General features: G+C 40.0%; 1 pseudogene; it reads right to left on the bottom strand.

Moving 5' to 3' along the window:
• Positions 1–1503: 1503 nt before the first annotated feature.
• LOC117021225 (60S ribosomal protein L27a-like) lies at positions 1504–6137 on the bottom strand (annotated as a pseudogene).
• Between the last annotated feature and the right edge of the window lie 1140 nt (positions 6138–7277).

Below are 7277 nucleotides of genomic sequence, written 5' to 3'. Positions count from 1 at the left end.
AAGTTTGCCAATTGCAGGCTCTAATCAGAGTCTCCTTTATTCTGGGGGCAGGTGAGGACTCTGTAAAAGGTATAGGCTCATCATCTGAAAGCACTCCTGGGACTGGAAGGTCCGGGTGGCAGTCCTGATGGAGGAGTGGACTTTAGTGTCGTCCTCAAGTGACAGAGTATCCTGGCTAAGTCTCTGATGTGTATGTGATGAGAATCCCCCTTAGAGATAGTTTGGAGTCACTGACATTTACAAAACAAGTCATTTTCCACAAAGGGCAGGTCCCTGAAGTATGTTCTCAAATACAAAAGGAAAACAACCAGTGTGGCACCAACTCAGGCCTGCCAAACTCACTTTCTCGAATGAGAAGCTTCATGCCACAAGCATTTTGCAAAAGATTTCTCCAAATAGTAATCATTTCAACTAACATTTGCCTTGCCCTTTATGGTTTGCAAAGTGCTTCCAACCTAAGATGTCATTTTGGAAGCTTTCAAAGAGGATCTTCACAGAACCACCTTGGGGGCATAGAAAGAGGGCTCAGTACCACGTGTCAGAAGATGGCCATTTCCAGCAGCCATGTCCCTAACCTTTGCTCTAGTGAGTCCTTAGAGATGAGATTCTCCTGGAAAAGTCTATAAACTGGTTGTTATAATACTTCAGAGTGCCTCCCTTGCAGTGTCTGTTTTACATAAATGCTTATTGAGTCATATATTACATTAAGGCCGATTTCAAAAAGTGAGTGCTAATTAAGCCTGAAAATACTTTAGAAATCACAAAATAGCCAGGGATGTACATTCACATCAGTGCTATCTACATTCATATCAGACATATGTCAATCTCTGTATTCTGCAATCAAGGTCCATTCATTTCCATATTCAGTGAATATTTAACTAGCTATGTTGTCAATGCCTCCCATTTTATGAATATACAAAGATGAGTAAAGTCTCTGCCTTCTGTAAGCTTACAATATAGTAGAGAAGATAAAATATGGATACAACTCATAGTGTGAAATGTCAACAGTCTGAAAAGATGAAAAATTAAAGTATGTGCATGAATGAGGAGACTTAGAGCAAACTGTACAAACTAGGTTTGAGCTAGTCCTTGATGAATGAGTAGGTTTTGTAAGAATGGATGAGAAAAGGTCTTCCAAGGGGAGGAAACAGTATACAACAGTATGGGAAAATATGGGATATGTTTGGGAAATGGTAAGTTATCCATTATGGTGCAAATACAAATGATGATAAAGAACCCCTTGAAGGGACAGCATTCTTGTGTGGCTCTGTCGAGTTCTTTTCTGTGCACAGCCTAAGGAAAACAATAACCTCAGATAAAATTAAAAGTTAATCATACATCACATATTAACATGAAATCATAGTCACATGGGTAGATAAGTAGTAAGCTCTACCAGTCTATAATGGCATATATTCAAAACTGACGCACACACCTACTTAAAAAAACACACACAAAAACCAGAAAAAACACTTGCACATTTAATGAACTTCCTTCCGTGTGGCTTCAAGCTACCAGGACACAGACACTTCCAACACCCTTAAACTTCTCCGCAGCCCTTCTGCTGAAGAATTTGGCCTTCATGATGCCAGGCTGCCTTAGGAGCTTTCCCTTCCTGAGAACTTTGGAGTAGCCTGATCGCAATGATAGGAGCAGTCTTATTTTTGGCAGCATTTACCCGTGTCTGCTCACTGACCAAGGTCCACAGTTTATCCAGTTGGGCAGAAGCTCTGGTTCCTTTTTAAGTGGTAATGCCTCATACAAACTTTCCCAAAGTAACCTGGGTGATATTTGTCAAAGGTGATCCTGTGGTGATGCATGCCACCAGCATCACCTCAGCCTCCTGGGTGCTTCTGCTGCTTGCCAACGAGGCCATAGCCATGGCTCACATGGCCCCGAAGTTTCCAGGTCTTCCTCAGTCTGGAAGGCACGGCAGCAACCGAGACACGAGAGGACCTCACACTATTTTTGTAGTTATTATTTTTCTCTTTTTTTTTTCTATAAAGAAACAAACATTTTTCTTATAAAAGTATTTTCTTATATCATTAAGCAAAAAGAGTAAAACAAGAAACCGAAATCCACTACTTAAAATAATCACTGTTCACATTACATATATATATATATATATATATGACCATTTATTGCTATATATACATATAGATTTAAGTACATTAAAAATATTTTTTTCCTGTCCTTGAATTTTCTCTACAAACACTTCTTTTGCTACATGCTATTCCATTATATATAAGTGCCATAATTTATGTAACTAATTTTTTATTGTTAGACATCTGGGTGGTTTATGGTTTTTCTCTTAAAAAAATAGAAAATGTTGCAATGAATAACATTATAAGTAAATATTTGCAACATACATATATGTGCATTTCCTTAGGATAAATACCTAGAAGTGGAATCTCTGTTTCACAGAATGTGTGTGTATGTGTGTGTGTGAACGCGCGCGTGCGCACACGCGATTAAATTCTATTCCAGAAGTTGTACCTTTCTTGACTCTCATCTGCAGTAAAGCTATATTACTTCTCAAAGAGAATGATACAATCTCTCAGGAAGATAGGATAGTCAGAAACACTGTACATTGTTGACATTTGAGCAGAGACATTAAATCACTAAGACTTGTGTGTAGGAAGTCCTCCAGCTAATATATCTCTCCTTTATCCATGAATAAGCATCAATTGCTATTCTCTGCATCATGGATTCCTCTTCATTACCACCTCGGCCTTGAAAACACTTCTATCTACTCCTGATACAAGCCATCTGAAAAGCTAAAGTTTGCTGCTATTTTTCATTATGCTGAGAGTGATTGCAAAGGCATACCGTGGCAATCACGAGTACTAACCAGGCGGTAAGTAAGGGCAATTTCATTACAAGTGCACAGTTGCATTTCATGCCCCTTGATCTCTGTTACTGCTCTTCCAAGCAGCACATGCTCCCAGCTTGGATTTTGACAATACTTTCTTTGTCAGAGGAATACTGCAATAGGAGTCACAGAAGCTGTTATTGCCAGGAACCAGTTCCCTGGCACCTGAGACAGAGGCAATTTAAAAAGCCTCTGTGCATTTACACTTGTGCCATGGGCACACGTGACCTTACTCAAAAGAGCAATATTAATGCAGGTTATGACCCCATCTGGCTCAGTGGTTTCATATTTTCATAGCCTACAGATGTTTAATGAGGTTCCTTTTCTGTTCACCTCTTCTGGTTGTGTGAAGGCCAAGGGTACAGTAGAAAATGCCCTGACACCTGAAAAAGCAGCTCATTTGAGATGTCTGAAAGGCCCACTTGCTACACTTTTCAAAGCATCTATTAACCTGGAGTCACGATTATTGAGCAAGGATCATAAATTAAATTAAATTGAACGACATGTGGGAAATGTCTGACATGTCAGAAATATAGCCAAATAGAAATTCCTGAACCAGAGCGATAAGGAAATCAATCCCACGGCTGCTTGTTGACTAAACCCAACTTCAAGGCATTTCCCTGATATACAGCTGCCTGATATAAAGAATCCCTGCACATGGTTGGCTCCAAATGGGTAATGAATGTGCCAAGTATTGTGAACATTCTTCAGAACTGTGTTAGCCTAATGATTGTGTTTGAGTGGAATGCTTCTCCATGGCAAGTATTGGCTGATGGAGGAAGACAGAGCCGCTAATTATGTGTGGTTACCTATACGAGGTAAAATGCATGAAGCAATTGTCCCACGATACTTCCAGACAGGAGTATTGTGCGAAATATTTCACAATTATGGTAGCAAAGGCAACAGCCAATCACGATAGACACTTGCTCAGTCAGAATGGATACCAACTGTAAAGAACTGGTACTCGTGCTGACATGCCCTGTCTGGGTGTCCGCCTTCCTTGTGGCTAGTGTGCAAATACAAAAAGCAACAGCATTAAAGAGTACCTTCGTGTGCTAGGCACTGGAGATGCATCATAGGCATAGAACGCATAACAGTGGTACAAGTAAGCAGTACAGAATCTCCCCCAATCTGTGGGCATACAAGGTCTGACAATTAAGTTCATGAACTTGCCACCATGCACTTACATTAGCAGCACTGTACAAACAGCTTGATAAGGTTACAGAATCTTCGTATATCAGTGTGTCACAGTGTTTGTGTTGATAGGTGGCGGTGTCTTGCTGAGTGGCATTCATTATTGTTGTTGCGTGATTTTGTGGGTCCTGGTGAGAATGTCAGAGCTTGAATTAGAGGAACAAACAAACATTAAATTTCTTGTTAAACTTGGCAAGAGTGGAAGTGAAATCAGGGACATGTTAGTCCAAGTTTATGGGGATAATGCCCTGAAGAAAATGGCAGTGTACTAATGAATTAAACATTTTTCTGAGGGGAGAGGACACGTCTTTGATGAACAGAGGTCATGGCGGCCAGTAACGAGCAGAACTGATGAAAACATTGCAAACATTTGTCGAATTGTGCATCAAAATTGTTGGCTGACTGTGAGAAGCATAGCAGACCAACTAAACATCGATAAAGAAACAGTTCGGAAAATCTTAACTGAAAATCTTGGCATGAGAAAGGTGTCCCAAAAATGGTCCCAAAGGAGCTCACTGATGAACAAAGGCAAAGGAGAGTCAAAGTTTGCCAAGACCTTTTGGAGAGGCAAGACGATGTTTTGGGCCGTGTTATTACTGGTGATGAAACATGCGTGTACCAATATGACCCTGAAACAAGGTGTTAAAGTGCACAATGGACGTCACTACCAAAAAATTCTGTCAGTCCAAATCCAGAGTCAAAACGATGTTGCTAACCTGTTTTGATATCAGAAGGATTATTCATTATAAATTTGTACCGACTGGGCTGTTAACCTGTTTATTATTTGAAAATGCTGAAAAGGCTGCTTGAAAAAGTTAGACAAAAATGACCTGAAATTTCGCCAACAATTCATGGCTCTTGCATCATGACAATGCACCAGCTCACACAGCACTGTCTGTGAGGGAGTTTTTAGCCAGTAAACAAATAATTGTATTGGAACATCCTCCCTACTCACCTGATCTGTCCCCCAATGACTTCTTTCTTTACCTGAAGATAAAGGAAATATTGCAAGGAAGGCATTTTGATGACATTCAGGGCATTAAGGGTAATATGACGACAGCTCTGATGGCCATTCCAGAAAAAGAGTTCCAAAATTGCTTTGAAGGGTGGACTAGGCGCTGGTGTCAGTGCATAGCTTCCCAAGGGGAGTACTTCACAGGTGACTATAGTGATATTCAGCAATGAGGTATGTAGCACTTTTTCTAGGATGAATTTGCAAATGTATTGTCAGACTTTGTAAATTCCAAGACAGCTCTCCCCCAGCAGATGCTTGAGACCGTGGATAGTTTTGAACCTTGAAAATGCTATGTGTTTTCCTATACATACGTATCTTTTCACTTAAAGGAAGTACATTATGGCTTCTCTATAGCACGTCTGAATTGCCAGTCACTATTTTTTCCTTTGGGAGTCATTATGAAGTAAAATAAAGGCTTCTTAAACACAAGCACTGATACCTCAACTGTCAATTTGATAACTGAGACAGCTACTAAGTGATTAACAGGTGGGAGTGCATACAGCATGGATACACTGGACAAAGGGGTAATTCATGACCTGGGCAGGACAAAGTGAAATTTCATCATGCTATTCAGCACAGCGTGCAATTTAAAATTTATGAATTTTTTATTTCTGGAATTTTCCATTTAATATTTTTGGACCGCAGTTGATCACAGGTAACTGAAATTGCAGAAGGCAAAGCCATGAATACAGGGGGACTACTGGCAGTAGGAGTACTAGTAGCAGTAGTGGCAGCAATAGTAGTAGTGGCAGCAGCTTCAGCTATCATTGTTGAGGGCTTACGAGGCACTGGACACTGCTCATGATTTCATTTGCCCTTTCCAACAAGTCTATACAATGGACATTATCATTCATCAGTGAGAAGATGTGGTCCTTGAAACTTTGAAATATTAAATAACTTTTCCAAATCCACTCAGATGGCAACTACCAGAGTGAAAATCCTGAGCATTATTTCTCCAGGATCCCATAGTCCCTCCAAGATGCCATGCTTCATCTCCTTAGAAAATAGCACCGGTCTTGGCTTTACCATAGCAGACCACTTAGTCTCCTCAGTCTCCATATCCGTATCATAAAATTGGGATAATAATGTCTTCTGTAACTATTGCAAGTGTTTTTTAAAGGAAATGTAATAGTGTACATGAAAGCACTAGATAACGAGGTTCTCCAGGAGAGGAACTGTGTCATCATGTCCTTATGTTGAATACAGCGCTGTGCACACACTAAGTTCTCAGCAACTGTTAAAGGCATGCTTAAAGTTCTAAGCACATGTGATTTATTATGAAAACACGGTCCCTTTCCTCAAGACATTTGTAACTTAGTAGGTAAGATGGGACTTATATTTAATGTCTGAATAGCTTTCCAAGGTAACATATGCCAAGTTCCAAAAACTCATAAGTCAGTACGATCATCATCTATGAGCAAAGTCCTGAAAGTAGGTGATCTGAGCATCAAAGAAAGCCGATTTCAGGTGGGGTTTGCCTGAGACCTTGAGGGGCAGGTCACCCAAAGCCATGGATATGTGGAAAAGAAAGGGAGGGTGTTTCAGGGAAGGGGAAAAGCATGACCAAAGACATAGGAGTAGAAACAGTAAGTACGTTAGAGATCAGCCAATAAAACTCTGTAACTATATTAGAATAGTTGTTTTCGATACCACAAGATGGCAAGACGGAGGAACAACAAAGAGTGAGGGAGACAGCATCACTCAAAGCAAATATGCTAATATTATCAAGATTGCTGTTTACACACACACACACACACACACACACACACACACACACACAGAGATATGGAGTAAAGCCTTTCATCCTTTTCTCAAAATCATACTTTTAATATGAACACATTACTGAATTATATTTCAAAAATGGTTAAGATGGTAAAAACAAACCAAAACAACACAAAATACTCGTTAGGGAAATGTCCAGTCGGAATCGAGTGCCCAAGCCCTTTAATGATCTCGGTTACAACACTTACCGTGCTGCATTTTAATTGGTCGTTTTCTTTTCCATCTCCTTCATTCACCTGTCATTTTTGTTCTTATTGGACTTGGTATCACCAGGATTTAGTGCCTGGCACATAGTATACACTCAACATGGTTTGAAGGAATTAAGGACTTCAAGTACGCAGTGACTTGACATGAATTGCATTGAGTTCTAAACATTAAAACCTTCCTTAACACAGTGGAGAAGGAAGATGAGGGTTA

The sequence above is a fragment of the Rhinolophus ferrumequinum genome, chromosome 4 (genome assembly GCF_004115265.2).
Source record: "Rhinolophus ferrumequinum isolate MPI-CBG mRhiFer1 chromosome 4, mRhiFer1_v1.p, whole genome shotgun sequence".
NCBI classification, from domain to species: domain Eukaryota; kingdom Metazoa; phylum Chordata; class Mammalia; order Chiroptera; family Rhinolophidae; genus Rhinolophus; species Rhinolophus ferrumequinum.
The sequence above is the reverse complement of the archived record's forward strand: the minus strand, read 5'-3'. Positions and strand labels throughout refer to the sequence as shown.